The sequence below is a fragment of the Neoarius graeffei genome, chromosome 7 (assembly GCF_027579695.1).
Source record: "Neoarius graeffei isolate fNeoGra1 chromosome 7, fNeoGra1.pri, whole genome shotgun sequence".
Classification (NCBI taxonomy): domain Eukaryota; kingdom Metazoa; phylum Chordata; class Actinopteri; order Siluriformes; family Ariidae; genus Neoarius; species Neoarius graeffei.
The window spans coordinates 20,951,324-20,965,467 of NC_083575.1; the positions used below are offsets into that span (position 1 = coordinate 20,951,324).

The following is a 14,144-nucleotide window of genomic DNA, read 5'->3' on the forward strand; positions in this document are numbered from 1 at the left end:
ACTTCCCAACCACAGAATGGCCTGATATTTTTGAGAGATATTACAGAAATAATCACAATGACCAAATTTCAGAGGGAACCAAATTTCACAGATTTTGTGAAATCAAAAGGCCGTCTCGTTTGAATAGAAAAATAATATAGTATCATAGCAAATATGCACCGTCATGTCGTGTATTTCACATCAATAAATTGCTGCATTGTCTTGACAGTGATACCAAAAATGAGATACACATCACAGTTACGAATGCATATTTATTCCTTTCTTTGACACCGCATGCCATGCGCCAGAAACAACACCATGACATTTGTTATGGTGGGACTCTGCTGAGTGCCTGGTGGACAGCAGTGAACCAGCACTTTCACTTTACATCATTACTACATAGTTACCATCTAATATCAAATACTTATCTGGTTACATCCGTCACGTCCACGTGCGGAGCACACAGCACCATTAGGACTAATTAGCACACACCTGTTCCTGATTAGAGTGCAATCACAGCACATACATATAAAAGGTCTGGTCCCACAATACCGATAACTAACTACAACTATGACTATACCTGAATTTAGTTCCAGTCTGGAGCAGTCACACCATAACTATAATCCCGACTATAGTAATATCAGTTGGTCCTGCCACTCAGGGAAATAAATACATGCAACTTAGGAATAGTCACGGAAGTTTTTTCCAAGCAGCAGCACATTATTCCAGGTCATACTGTACAGCTTGGACTTCAAAACAACCCATGCACACACCCCAGTGGCTGATATACAACCCTGATTCCAAAAAAGTTGGGACAAAGTACAAATTGTAAATAAAAACGGAATGCAATAATTTGCAAATCTGAAACTGATATTGTATTCACAATAGAACATAGACAACATATCAAATGTTGAAAGTGAGACATTTTGAAATTTCATGCCAAATATTGGCTCATTTGAAATTTCATGACAACACCACATCTCAAAAAAGTTGGGACAGGGGCAATAAGAGGCTGGAAAAGTTAAAGGTATAAAAAAGGAACAGCTGGAGGACCAAATTGCAACTCATTAGGTCAATTGGCAATAGGTCATTAACATGACTGGGTATAAAAAGAGCATCTTGGAGTGGCAGCGGCTCTCAGAAGTAAAGATGGGAAGAGGATCACCAATCCCCCTAATTCTGCACCGACAAATAGTGGAGCAATATCAGAAAGGAGCTCAACAGTGTAAAATTGCAAAGAGTTTGAACATATCATCTACAGTGCATATCATCATCAAAAGATTCAGAGAATCTGGAAGAATCTCTGTGCGTAAGGGTCAAGGCCGGAAAACCATACTGGGTGCCCGTGATCTTCGGGTCCTTAGACGGCACTGCATCACATACAGGCATGCTTCTGTATTGGAAATCACAAAATGGGCTCAGGAATATTTCCAGAGAACATTATCTCTGGAAACCGGAGCACCCGGAGGAAACCCACGTGGACACGGGGAGAACATGCAAACTCCACACAGAAAGGCCCTCGCCGGCCACGGGGCTCAAACCCGGACCTTCTTGCTGTGAGGCGACAGCGCTATCCACTACACCACCGTGCCACCTTCAACCCACAATCAATCAAGTCAAATCAGTCTTAGTTGAGCAAGTCAGTAACGGTATTTCTTACTTTCACCATAAATTTTTATTTATATGACTTTGGTCTATAGCTGTCGAAGGCCTCGGCCTTAAAACCGGTTCCCACTGTGACGTCACACACTCAGGGCTGGCTGGCTCAGCGGGGCAGCTCGAATGCCAACTTTGCGGTCGATTTTAACTCTCAAAAACATACATTTTTTAAAATTCCCATTTATGGGAGTCACGTGATCAACTGGACAGAGATGGCGGCTTAAAATCTAGCTCCTAGCCCAACTTTGCCAAATAGTAGTTTTATATGGTTCTTATTTCGATATTGTGCCACTTTGCACTTGATAAAGACAGTTAAGGCCAAATGGCAAACAAGAACAAAACCCAGCGTCACGATACCAATGCCATTGCAGAGGCATTACTGGAGAAACTCGAGCGGCGTCTTTCCCAGATTCAACAGGTTGGGATCGACAACGACGGAAAGCTAACGGCTATCCATACGCAACTAGCATCGTTAACGGCAAGCCTTGGCTCTATCAGGTCTGATGTGGACAATCTTAAAACGACAGTGGAAAGCAACTCAAGTACACTCGATAGCCATAGCCGCACTTTTCAAGAACTGGAGGTGACACTAGCAGACATGGAGGACAGAAATCGAAGCTGCAATATCCGAATCATTGGGTTGAAAGAGGGGCTAGAAGGCTCTAATGCTATTCAATATCTCTTGCGCTCCCTGCCCCTATGGTTCCCGAAACTTCCAGATGTCCAGGTCGAGATTACGAGAGCCCACTGAATTTAGTGATGGCTCAAAGAAGAATGCCACCACTAATCGTACGTTGATTTTTAATGTACTTCGCTACACAAGGCGATTTTGCAGGCTGCGCGGAAAACTCCTCTCTCTCTATCGAGGGTCGCAAAGTCCGCTTCTCCCCGGATTACACGGTCAAACGACGTCAAGCTTTCCATCAAGCTATGGATTCAGCGCGACACAAAAGGTCTGGATTTTTTCCTGCTCTACCCGGCAACTTTGAAGATTAAGGAGGGCGCTCAGTATAGAGCATGTACCTCTGCTAAGGATGCTGAAGACTACGTGAACCGTGCGCTGCTTCCCATCCACCTGTATTAGCAATGTCTGACATGCCGGACACTACAACGGGAAACGCAATGGAAGAAGAGGATTAAACCAACTACCTGATGTGCATGGACTCTTGGTACCTCGTTTTGTTTTCATCTCTCAATGTGTCATAGTCCTTGCATTGTTATGTGCTATGCTTGTAGTGACAGATTCCGAATGCCTTAACTTTATTATCGAATTCGTTTGAATTGTTCTCCGTTAACTAGGCCCACTACGTCTATGCTAGAGTCTCCTCTCTAATGTGCCTACGGTTTTTGTGCTTTTTGTTTTTGACGCCTTTATAAGAATACGTTGATCTAAAGCTAATGTAGTGTGAAGCCAACTATTATTGTAGCCACATAATTCTGGGCTGGTGTTCCTTTTTGCTGCCCCATATCCAATCTTGATCACAGACCGACTTTGATTGTTAGCCTTTTGGCTCTATGTTTTTCCCCCTCTCTCTTGTTTCTCCTTTTGTATCACTGTCTCATCCGTTTGTGTTTTTTTTGTGTCCTACAACCCCGATTCCAAAAAAGTTGGGACAAAGTACAAATTGTAAATAAAAACGGAATGCAATAATTTTACAAATCTCAAAAACTGATGTTGTATTCACAATAGAACATAGACAACATATCAAATGTCGAAAGTGAGACATTTTGAAATTTCATGCCAAATATTGGCTCATTTGAAATTTTATGACAGCAACACATCTCAAAAAAGTTGGGACAGGGGCAATAAGAGGCTGGAAAAGTTAAAGGTACAAAAAAGGAACAGCTGGAGGACCAAATTGCAACTCATTAGGTCAATTGGCAATAGGTCATTAACATGACTGGGTATAAAAAGAGCATCTTGGAGTGGCAGCGGCTCTCAGAAGTAAAGATGGGAAGAGGATCACCAATCCCCCTAATTCTGCGCCGACAAATAGTGGAGCAATATCAGAAAGGAGTTCGACAGTGTAAAACTGCAAAGAGTTTGAACATATCATCATCTACAGTGCATATCATCATCAAAAGATTCAGAGAATCTGGAAGAATCTCTGTGCGTAAGGGTCAAGGCCGGAAAACCATACTGGGTGCCCGTGATCTTCGGGCCCTTAGACGCCGCTGCATCACATACAGGCATGCTTCTGGATTGGAAATCACAAAATGGGCTCAGGAATATTTCCAGAGAACATTATCTGTGAACACAATTCACCGTGCCATCCGCCGTTTCCAGCTAAAACTCTATAGTTCAAAGAAGAAGCCGTATCTAAACATGATCCAGAAGCGCAGACGTCTTCTCTGGGCCAAGGCTCATTTAAAATGGACTGTGGAAAACTGTTCTGTGGTCAGACAAATCAAAATTTGAAGCTCTTTATGGAAATCAGGGACGCCGTGTCATTCGGACTAAAGAGGAGAAGGACGACCCAAGTTTTTATCAGTGCTCAGTTCAGAAGCCTGCATCTCTGATGGTATGGGGTTGCATTAGTGCGTGTGGCATGGGCAGCTTACACATCTGGAAAGACCCCATCAATGCTGAAAGGTATATCCAGGTTCTACAGCAACATATGCTCCCATCCAGACGACGTCTCTTTCAGGGAAGACTTTGCATTTTCCAACATGACAATGCCAAACCACATACTGCATCAATTACAGCATCATGGCTGCATAGAAGAAGGGTCCGGGTACTGAACTGGCCAGCCTGCAGTCCAGATCTTTCACCCATAGAAAACATTTGGCGCATCATAAAACGGAAGATACGACAAAAAAGACCTAAGACAGTTGAGCAACTAGAATCCTACATTAGACAAGAATGGGTTAACATTCCTATCCCTAAACTTGAGCAACTTGTCTCCTCAGTCCCCAGACGTTTACAGACTGTTGTAAAGAGAAAAGGGGATGTCTCACAGTGGTAAACATGGCCTTGTCCCAACTTTGAGATGTGCTGTTGTCATGAAATTTAAAATCATCTAATTTTTCTCTTTAAATGATACATTTTCTGTTTAAACATTTGATATGTCATCTATGTTCCATTCTGAATAAAATATGGAATTTTGAAACTTCCACATCATTGCATTCCGTTTTTATTTACAATTTGTACTTTGTCCCAACTTTTTTGGAATCGGGGTTGTACATGTTTTGTGTGTGGAGGGACTTAACTTTGGATGCACTGCTGTCAGGACTTAACAAAGTGAAGGGCAATGGCAATATGCCTCCCCATGTTTAATTTAGTAGGCTACTTTTTTGATAATGGGTGAACTTTCATTTTTAGTGTGGAACTGTGGCGGACTGAATGCTCCTCATAAACGAGCCAGCACTCTGAGCTTACTGAAAAATAGGAATGTTGACACTGCATTATTACAGGAGACGCATCTCCTACAGGCTGATAACAGCCGTCTGGCTAACAGATTTTATCATACAACTGCATCCTCCTCAGCGAGCACAAAAACAAAAGGAGTAGCCATTGTTGTCAAACGGAATCTCCCAATTAAAGCGCTATCTTCTTGGGTCAGATGATTCAGGCAGGATTGTGATCTCCACAATAGCATTTAGTACCAGGAAAATTGCTCTGGTATCAGCTTATGCGCCAAATAATTTTGATGGCAATTTCTACAATATTCTCACCAGACAAATGCTGGAGTTAACGGACTGTTCTTTTATTGTTGGTGCAGATTTTAACGCTGTATGGGACCCAAATACTGACCGGTCAAATGCAAGGGCCACAGGGGAGCAGGCACAGGCCACAAGTGCTCTGAAATCATGGGCCAGCAGCTTGGGGCTTATAGATATTTGGCGTGCAGTCAATCCCACCTGTAAGGATTATTTCTTTTTTTCAGGTAGACATACAGTTAGGTCCATATATATATTTGGACACTGACACAAATTTTGTTTTCTTACCTGTTTACTGAAACAAAGTTCTAATTATATAATGGACATAAAGTCCAGACTTTCAGCTTTCATTTGAGGGTATCCACATTAAAATTGGATGAAGGGTTTAGGAGTTTCAGCTCCTTAACATGTGCCACCCTGTTTTTAAAGGGACTAAAAGTAATTGGACAATTGACTCAAAGGCTATTTCATGGGCGGGTGTGGGCAATTCCTTCGTTATGTCATTCTCAATTAAGCAGATAAAAGGCCTGGAGTTGATTTGAGGTGTGGTGCTTGCATTTGGAAGATTTTGCTGTGAAGAAAACATGCGGTCAAAGGAGCTCTCCATGCAGGTGAAACAAGCCATCCTTAAGCTGCGAAAACAGAAAAAAACCCATCTGAGAAATTGCTACAATATTAGGAGTGGCAAAATCTACAGTTTGGTACATCCTGAGAGAGAGAGAGAGAGAGAGAGAGAGAGAGAGAGAGAGAGAGAGAGAGAAGAACTGGTGAACTCATCAATGCAAAAAGACCTGGACGCCCACAGAAGACAACAGTAGTGGATGATTGCAGAATAATTTCCATGGTGAAGAGAAACCCCTTCACAACAGCCAACCAAGTGAACACCACTCTCCAGGAGGTAGGCGTATCAATATCCAAATCTACCATAAAGAGAAGACTGCATGAAAGTGTAAGTACAACCACAGTCCGTCTAGAAACTACAAATCCCATCAACCCACTTCCAGGTTGACCTACGTCACGCCTGGGCGGGATCACCTACATCACATCCTCTTTGAAGCCATAAGTAACGGAACACGTTTCCGCTCTTCCTCTTTTCCGTCTGGACCAGCTGTCTGCAGGCACAAAGAGATTTGCTCCGCCGAGCAAACCCAGATAAAGATGTCTTTCTTGCAAGAGCCACGATTTAGCACGTTTTCTTTCATTTACCTTTGGCCACGGTAGATTCTAGAATCGTGCGATTTTAAACTCAGATTGAGTTACAACCAGTTTTCAGTTATTCATTATAAGTACGTACGGACTGCAGCCCAAGCAGTTAATTAATGTTAGAAGCGACCGGCTCCCTCTAACAAAGCGCTGTGCACATTATTTGATCAGAGATTTTCTTCCCACGAACTACAAAGTGTCGGATCAAGAATTCTCTGCCTTCTACAGAAGTCTTCACGAGCTCCTGTAAAATTCAGCATCTTCGTAGCTTCTCTGTATTCCTACACAGAGACAAGGTACTGGAGCAGATTTGGCATTTTGGGCAAAAAGACTAGTCTTAGGTATTAGTTTATTTACGTAGTGTGAATTTAAACTCAGGAACTGTTCAAGTGTGCACACTGATTTTGTGTTTCCATCATTGTTCTATTTTTGATCTCTCAATTGTTTAATAGATAGGTTTTGCATGCCCCCTTTTCCTTTCTAACACTTTAATTTCATTATTTACACATTTTGACCTCATCAAGATTTCAGTGAATTTGGTAACGTTATAAAGCTAGTGGGTTAGCTGCAACGGCTAATTCTTTTGTCTCATTAGCATCCAGGGCTAATTGTATTGTCTCCAGGGACCATAAGGCCTCACCACGTGGTCACACACACGCAACACATCTTAGCTAGCAAACCGAAGCTAACTCTTTTGTTCTATAAAGAAACACGTGGTGACCCTTCCCCCCTCCGTTCTTTATCACGAGGTCCTTTGTCTCAACTTTAGATAACATTCCAAGCCCTGATTCAATTCAAACTTTATAGCGCATTCCCCCGTGCCCACATTCAAACCCACATATATCACGGATGACTATTTGAAGATTTCAACTGCCACTATTCATTTTATTTTTGTTATAATAAATTCAATTAATTATTGAAACTGTGTGTTTATTTGTTGTTCCGATATTTTTGAAGTTACTCAATCTTAAAGGATTCCAAGGTGCATATAGGTTGTGTAATATGGTAAGTGATCATAATAATTTGGAATATACCATAATTTAGCTGTTTGATCATTTATTATTAAGCATCAAAATTAAAGGTATTATTTAATGAGACTGATTTAATGAGATTGATCACTTAATTACTAATTGCACCTACAAAAGTAAATACAGAGGCTTCACTGCACGGTGCAAGCCACTCATAAGCCTCAAGAATAAAAAGGCTAGATTGGACTTTGCTAAAAAACATCTCAAAAAGCCAGCACAGTTCTGGAAGAACATTCTTTGGACAGATGAAACCAAGATCAACCTTGACCAGAATGATGGAAAGAAAAAAGTATGGCGAATTAGGTCCAGTGATCATTTTGCAGATATACCCGTCATTAAATCTACAGACGGCATCATCAGAACTGATCCTGAGGAGATCAATAAAACCTTTCAGGCCTTCTACTCCGATTTATATGAATCAGAGGTTTCTTTGGACAAAACCCACTGTGACCGCTGGTTAAATCAGCTGGACTTGCCTCAATTATCAGTAGAGGAATTAAGCGCGGCAGTACAGAGTATGCAAAGGGGTAAATCACCAGGCTTTGATGGGATATCCCCGAGTTTTATGCAACTTTATGGGAACAGCTGGATCCTTTCCTTCTTGACAGGATTAACTTCTCTATTGAGAAGGGCGAGTTTAAGGGATGTCAATACAGCTTTGATTTCCTTGCTCTTGAAAGGATGCTCTACCTACAGCCCTCTGAGCCTGTTAAACTCTGATTTGAAAATCTCTGATTTGAAAATCCTAGCCCGTCGTCTGGAGTTCTATATGCCAAAATTAGTTAAGCCTGACCAAACAGGATTCATAAAAACGAGAATGGCAGCAGATAATGTCAGACGCCTTCTGCACATTATTGATGCTGCAGAGGGGAGCAAGATACCAAAGTCACAGCTTTCTCTGGATGCAATGAAAGCTTTCGACAGACTCGAGTGATCATTTTTATGGTCAGTCTTAGAGGTGATGGGCTTTGGTAATACTTTCATTGGAATGATTCAAGTTGTGTATTCTAACCCGTCAGCCCGAGTCTTAACCGGACGCACCTTTTCCTCCTTATTTCCAGTTTCTAGATCCCCACGCCAAGGTTGTCCCCTGAGCCCTGCGTTATTTGTCCTCTCCCTAGAGCCTCCGGCTCAAGCCATTCGCCAATCTAGTATGGTGTCGCCAATATGTATTCGTAATACACAGCATCACCTCTCACTGTTTGCATTTTAATGTTATGGTATTTTTAGAAAACCCCTCTCAGTCTATTCCTCACCTTTTGTCCATATGTGAGGAGTACGGTAGCTTGTCTGGTTTTAAAATTAACTGGTCAAAATCTGCGCGACTTCATTTGAATGACTCCGCTAGCAATTTAAGCATCTCTGTTAACACCCCTGTTGTTAAACAGTTTAAATATCTAGGCACTGAGGTTTTCCCCTCCTTAAATCAGATTGTTAAACATAACTACTCAGTTGCTCAGAACAACGCTTTGAAAGACATGGAAAAACGGGTGCGTCTCCCCAGGTCTATTCAACCTCGTATCTCGGCGGTTAAAATGAATGTTTTACCCAGGATTAATTTTGTGAGCTCCATTCTCCCTCTTTCCCCTCCTTATGGCTATTGGCATAAATTGCCATTAGCGGTATCTAAATTTATTTGGAAAGGCAAGCGGGCGCGACTTAAGATGTCAACTTTACAGAGGAGGAAGGAAGATGGTGGCCTTTCAGTTCCCAACTTTAAATGTTATTTTTGGTCCTTTGTGTTAAGACCTCTCCTTACCTGGTTTGATCCAGAGATGCCTCGGTTTCCTGGCATACTTTAGAAAGTACTATGACAGGACCATGGTCACTAAACGATGTTCTCTTTGCCAACATTTCTAATAAACAATGCCAGCTACGCTTTGGCCCTATTATCTCTCATCTCATCAAGGTTTGGAGATTGGTCGAAACATATCGCCATATTTCATGTAACTGGCATACACTTTCTCCATTATTTAATAATAAAGCACTTTTGAATGGTGGTAGGCCTAGAACGGATCCACAGTGGGAACAGGGGGTTCATTATCTAAAAGACATAGTGGTGCTTGAAAGTTTGTGAACCCTTTAGAATTGTCTATATTTCTGCATAAATATGACCTAAAACATCATCAGATTTTCACATAAGTCCTAAAAGTAGATAAAGAGAACCCAATTAAACAAATGAGACAAAAATATTATACTCTGTCATTTATTTATTGAGGAAAATGATCCAATATTACATATCTGTGAGTGGCAAAAGTATGTGAACCTTTGCTTTCAGTATCTGGTGTGACCCCCTTGTGCAGCAATAACTGCAACTAAATGTTTCCGATAACTGTTGATCAGTCCTGCACGCCGGCTTGGAGGAATTTTAGCCCATTCCTCTGTACAGAACAGCTTCAACTCTGGGATGCTGGTGGGTTTCCTCACATGAACTGCTCGTTTCAGGTCCTTCCACAGCATTTCAATTGGATTAAGGTCAGGACTTTGACTTGGCCATTCCAGAACATTAACTTTATTCTTCTTTAACCATTCTTTGGCAGAACGACTTGTATGCTTAGGGTCGTTGTCTTGCTGCATGACCCACCTTCTCTTGAGATTCAGTTCATGGACAGATGTCCTGACATTTTCCTTTAGAATTCGCTGGTATAATTCCGAATTCATTGTTCCATCAATGATGGCAAGCCGTCCTGGCCCAGATGCAGCAAAACAGGCCCAAACCACGATGCTACCACCACCATGTTTCACAGATGGGATAAGGTTCTTATGCTGGAATGCAGTGTTTTCCTTTCTCCAAGCATAACGCTTCTCATTTAAACCAAAAAGTTCTATTTTGGTCTCATCCGTCCACAAAACTTTTTTCCAATAGCCTTCTGGCTTGTCCACGTAATATTTAGCAAACTGCAGACGAGCAGCAATGTTCTTTTTGGAGAGCAGTGCCTTTCTCCTTGCAACCCTGACATGCACACCATTGTTGTTCAGTGTTCTCCTGATAGTGGACTCATGAACATTAACCAATGTGAGAGAGGCATTAAGGCTACATCCACACGACAACGGCAACGAGATGTTATTTTAAAAAAAATCGCGTCCACATGGGCAACGATCAGTAAAATATCAGGTCCATATGGCAACGCAACGCTTGCTGAAAACGATGCAATACACATGCCACACCTCTAGGGGCGCTGTAAGACGGTCCCTTCGGAGACACCAGAACAATAGAAGTAGTAAGGACGCATGCGCATAAACTATTATGCGCGAGACTTCATATTAGCCACAAAGTCAGAAAAATCTGTTCGTAAAATTACGTTATAATGACCAAATACAATGAAAAGTATTTTTCCAGTCTCACCTGTGAAAGGTAATCCCATGTGATCTCGTTTGGACGGCAAACCTGTTGGTACAGTTAAATGCAGCACATGAATGAGGCATCTTTATTCTCCGCTTTGACCCATCCAATATGGCGGCGAGGATGACGTATGATTCTACGCAGAAGGCGGCGTCTTTAATGATCCGGAATAAATTGAATGCTACACGTTGATGGATTAATTTGTTCTCCTACGCCCTTTTTGAGGAATGTATTGTAGGACTTAAACCAACATCTGAAGAGGTGAGATCGCTCCTTTTTTTCCCTATTTTTGCTGGCGGGATTGACTCTGCCCTAAGAGCTATTCTCTCTCTCTCTCTCTCTCTCTCTCTCTCACTTTGCACCATTACACAATAAATATTCACAGTGAAAATATTTTGTAAGCGCGTTTCATGAACCAAGTTATAGGATTTGTTGACAACTCGCATCGAGTTCGTTACACTTCTACCCGGCATGAAGCACTGACAGTCATGTGGTTGTGACGTCATCGTAAACAAATCCGTTCTACTCATCCAGACGACTTCGCAACGGTAACGTTGCCAGATCTTTCCACTCTGGAACCCGTTCTCAAAAGATTGCGTTTTGGGGCACCCAAAACGCCGGTGCCGTGTGGACGCCAGGCCGAAACGATAAACAATTGTATCGGAGTCACCTGAATCCGTTGCCGTGTGAACAGGGCCTCAGTTGCTTAGAAGTTACCCTGGGGTCCTTTGTGACCTCACCGACTATTACACGCCTTGCTCTTGGAGTGATCTTTGTTGGTCAACCACTCCTGGGAAGGGTAACAATGGTCTTGAATTTCCTCCATTTGTACACAATCTGTCTGACTGTGGATTGGTGGAGTCCAAACTCTTTAGAGATGGTTTTGTAACCTTTTCCAGCCTGATGAGCATCAACACTTTTTCTGAGGTCCTCAGAAATCTCCTTTGTTCCTGCCATGATACACTTCCACAGCAATAACTGCAACTAAACGTTTGCGGTAGGGGGCGTCGTGGCTCAGGTGGATAAGGCGCCATACCATAAATCCGGGGACCCGGGTTCGATTCCGGCCCGAGGTCATTTCCCGATCCCTCCCCATGTCTCTCTCTCCCGCTCATTTCCTGTCTCTACACTGTCCTATCCAATAAAGGTGCAAAAAGCCCCCAAAAAAATCTTTAAAAAAAAAATAATTAACTGCTAATCCTAGAGGTTCACATACTTTTGCCACTCACAGATATGTAATATTGGATCATTTTCCTCAATAAATAAATGACCAAGTATAACATTTTTGTCTCATTTGTTTAACTGGGTTCTCTTTATCTACTTTTAGGACTTGTGTGAAAATCTGATGATATTTTAGGTCATATTTATGTAGAAATATAGAAAATTCTAAAGGGTTCACAAACTTTCAAGCACCACTGTATTTAGTGAGGTTGGCTTGTTACCTTTCTCTGATTTACAAAACGCATTCAGTCTGCCACGTTCCTCATTTTTCTTTTACCTTCGATTAAGATCAGCACTTAAGGCATATGGCGTCCCCTGGCAGAGATCTTCGCCCACCCATCCAAATCAGGAAAGTATTTACTTTATCAGTTTCTGGTGATACCTGGCTGCTTTGGCCTCCCTGTAGAGAGGAGCTGGGAACGCGATTGCCCAGATCTGAATGACGAACTTGATTGGCATGACGTATGGTCTAACATCACAGAAGTATCATGCAATCCAGACCACCAGCAGATCCACTACAATTTTTCATAGGACGTACCTCACCCCTGTGAAAATGCATCACGTGAAAATAATTAACAGTCCTTTATGCACTTTCTGCCCACTGAAAGCTCAAGGTACATATCTTCACATGATCTGGGATTGCTCTCCTGCCTATCAGTTTTGGAACAATATTGCATCCAATCTGTCTACCTTGATTAATGATACTGTACCTGTTACGATTAGTGTTTTGATTTTGAATGACCCATCAGCCCTTCATGTCTCTAAAGTGCTAAAGCGTGCTGTATTTGCTGGACTTACAGCGGCTAAGAAAATGATTGCAACTCGCTGGAAACCACCTCATGACCTGTCTATTCGAACTGGGACCCTCCTTTTCTTGGATGTCATATATATCCGATGTTTTTTTTTCCTCCCCCCTTCCTCTCTCTCTCTCTACACGCTGTTTGCACTGTTATTGGAGATGCTTTAATCTCATTGTACATGTGTATAGTGACAATAAAGGCATTCTATTCTATATGGAGCTCTCTACAGCTCGTATAAATGGAGCATCAGAAAAGACTCCAGACACTTGGCTCAATATTGCGGAATCTTTGAAACGTATGCTGGAGGCTTGTACTAAGCCTTTTTACTTCCGTTTGTGCATATGTCTGATCACTTATGTTTTATGTCTGTCCCTCTGTAAGTGTCTTTTTGTTTGGTTGTATGTTTGTGCACGTCTGTGAAGATTCTCAATCATCCAGGTCATAGTAAACTGTGGGTGGTAGAAAAGGGCAACTGGACTTGCTTGAAGATTCTTGAAAATGTTTCACCTCTCGTCCGAAAGGCTTCCTCAGTTCTGTCTGACTAATAGGGAGTATCAGATATTTATCCTCTCCTGGATCAGAATCAGAATTCTGATGACCAGCTCATCTAAGGTGTCATTGGGGCATCATGTTGGTGTGGGTCACTGGAGGCTGGGTGTGAATGGCGAGTCATTAGGGTGATCAAAGGATTGCCCGTTAGAGTGATCAATGGAAAGCTGACTCTCTCTGTCCTTCTGTGAGTCACCGAAAACAGCTGGGTCCTGGCGTACACCCAGCCGTCTGGGAAGAGTGTCCAAGACCGCATTGTAGACGGTTGATAAATGATGTCTTAGACCCCCACCTCTGTTCAGTGATGGCCATACCAGGTTGACAAAAATGGCTTCTTTAACTCCTCGCTCATACCAACGATCCTCTCTGGCTAAGGCCCTGTCCACACGGCAACGGATTCAGGTGACTCCGATACAATTGCTTATCGTTTAGGCCTGGCGTCCATACGGCACCGGCGTTTTGGGTGCCCAAAACGCAATCTTTTTGAGAACGGGTTCCAGAGTGGAAAGATCTGGCAACGTTGCCGTTGTGAAGTCGTCTGGATGAGTAGAACAGATTTGTTTACGATGACGTCACAACCACATGACTGTGAGTGCTTCACGCCGGGTAGAAGTGTAACGAATATCACCAGGAAAAAGCCTTACAGAGCACTAGTGAGAGTGAAACACGAGCTTGGATATTATTATTATTATTATGTTCAGT

The 14,144-nt window shown here is 42.4% G+C and overlaps 1 protein-coding gene across 1 annotated transcript in view; it reads right to left on the reverse strand.

Annotated features, from left to right (window-relative positions):
- Window positions 1-14,144, reverse strand: part of wdr11 (WD repeat domain 11) — a 411,155-nt gene that overhangs the window by 259,389 nt on the left and 137,622 nt on the right. The window lies entirely within an intron of this gene.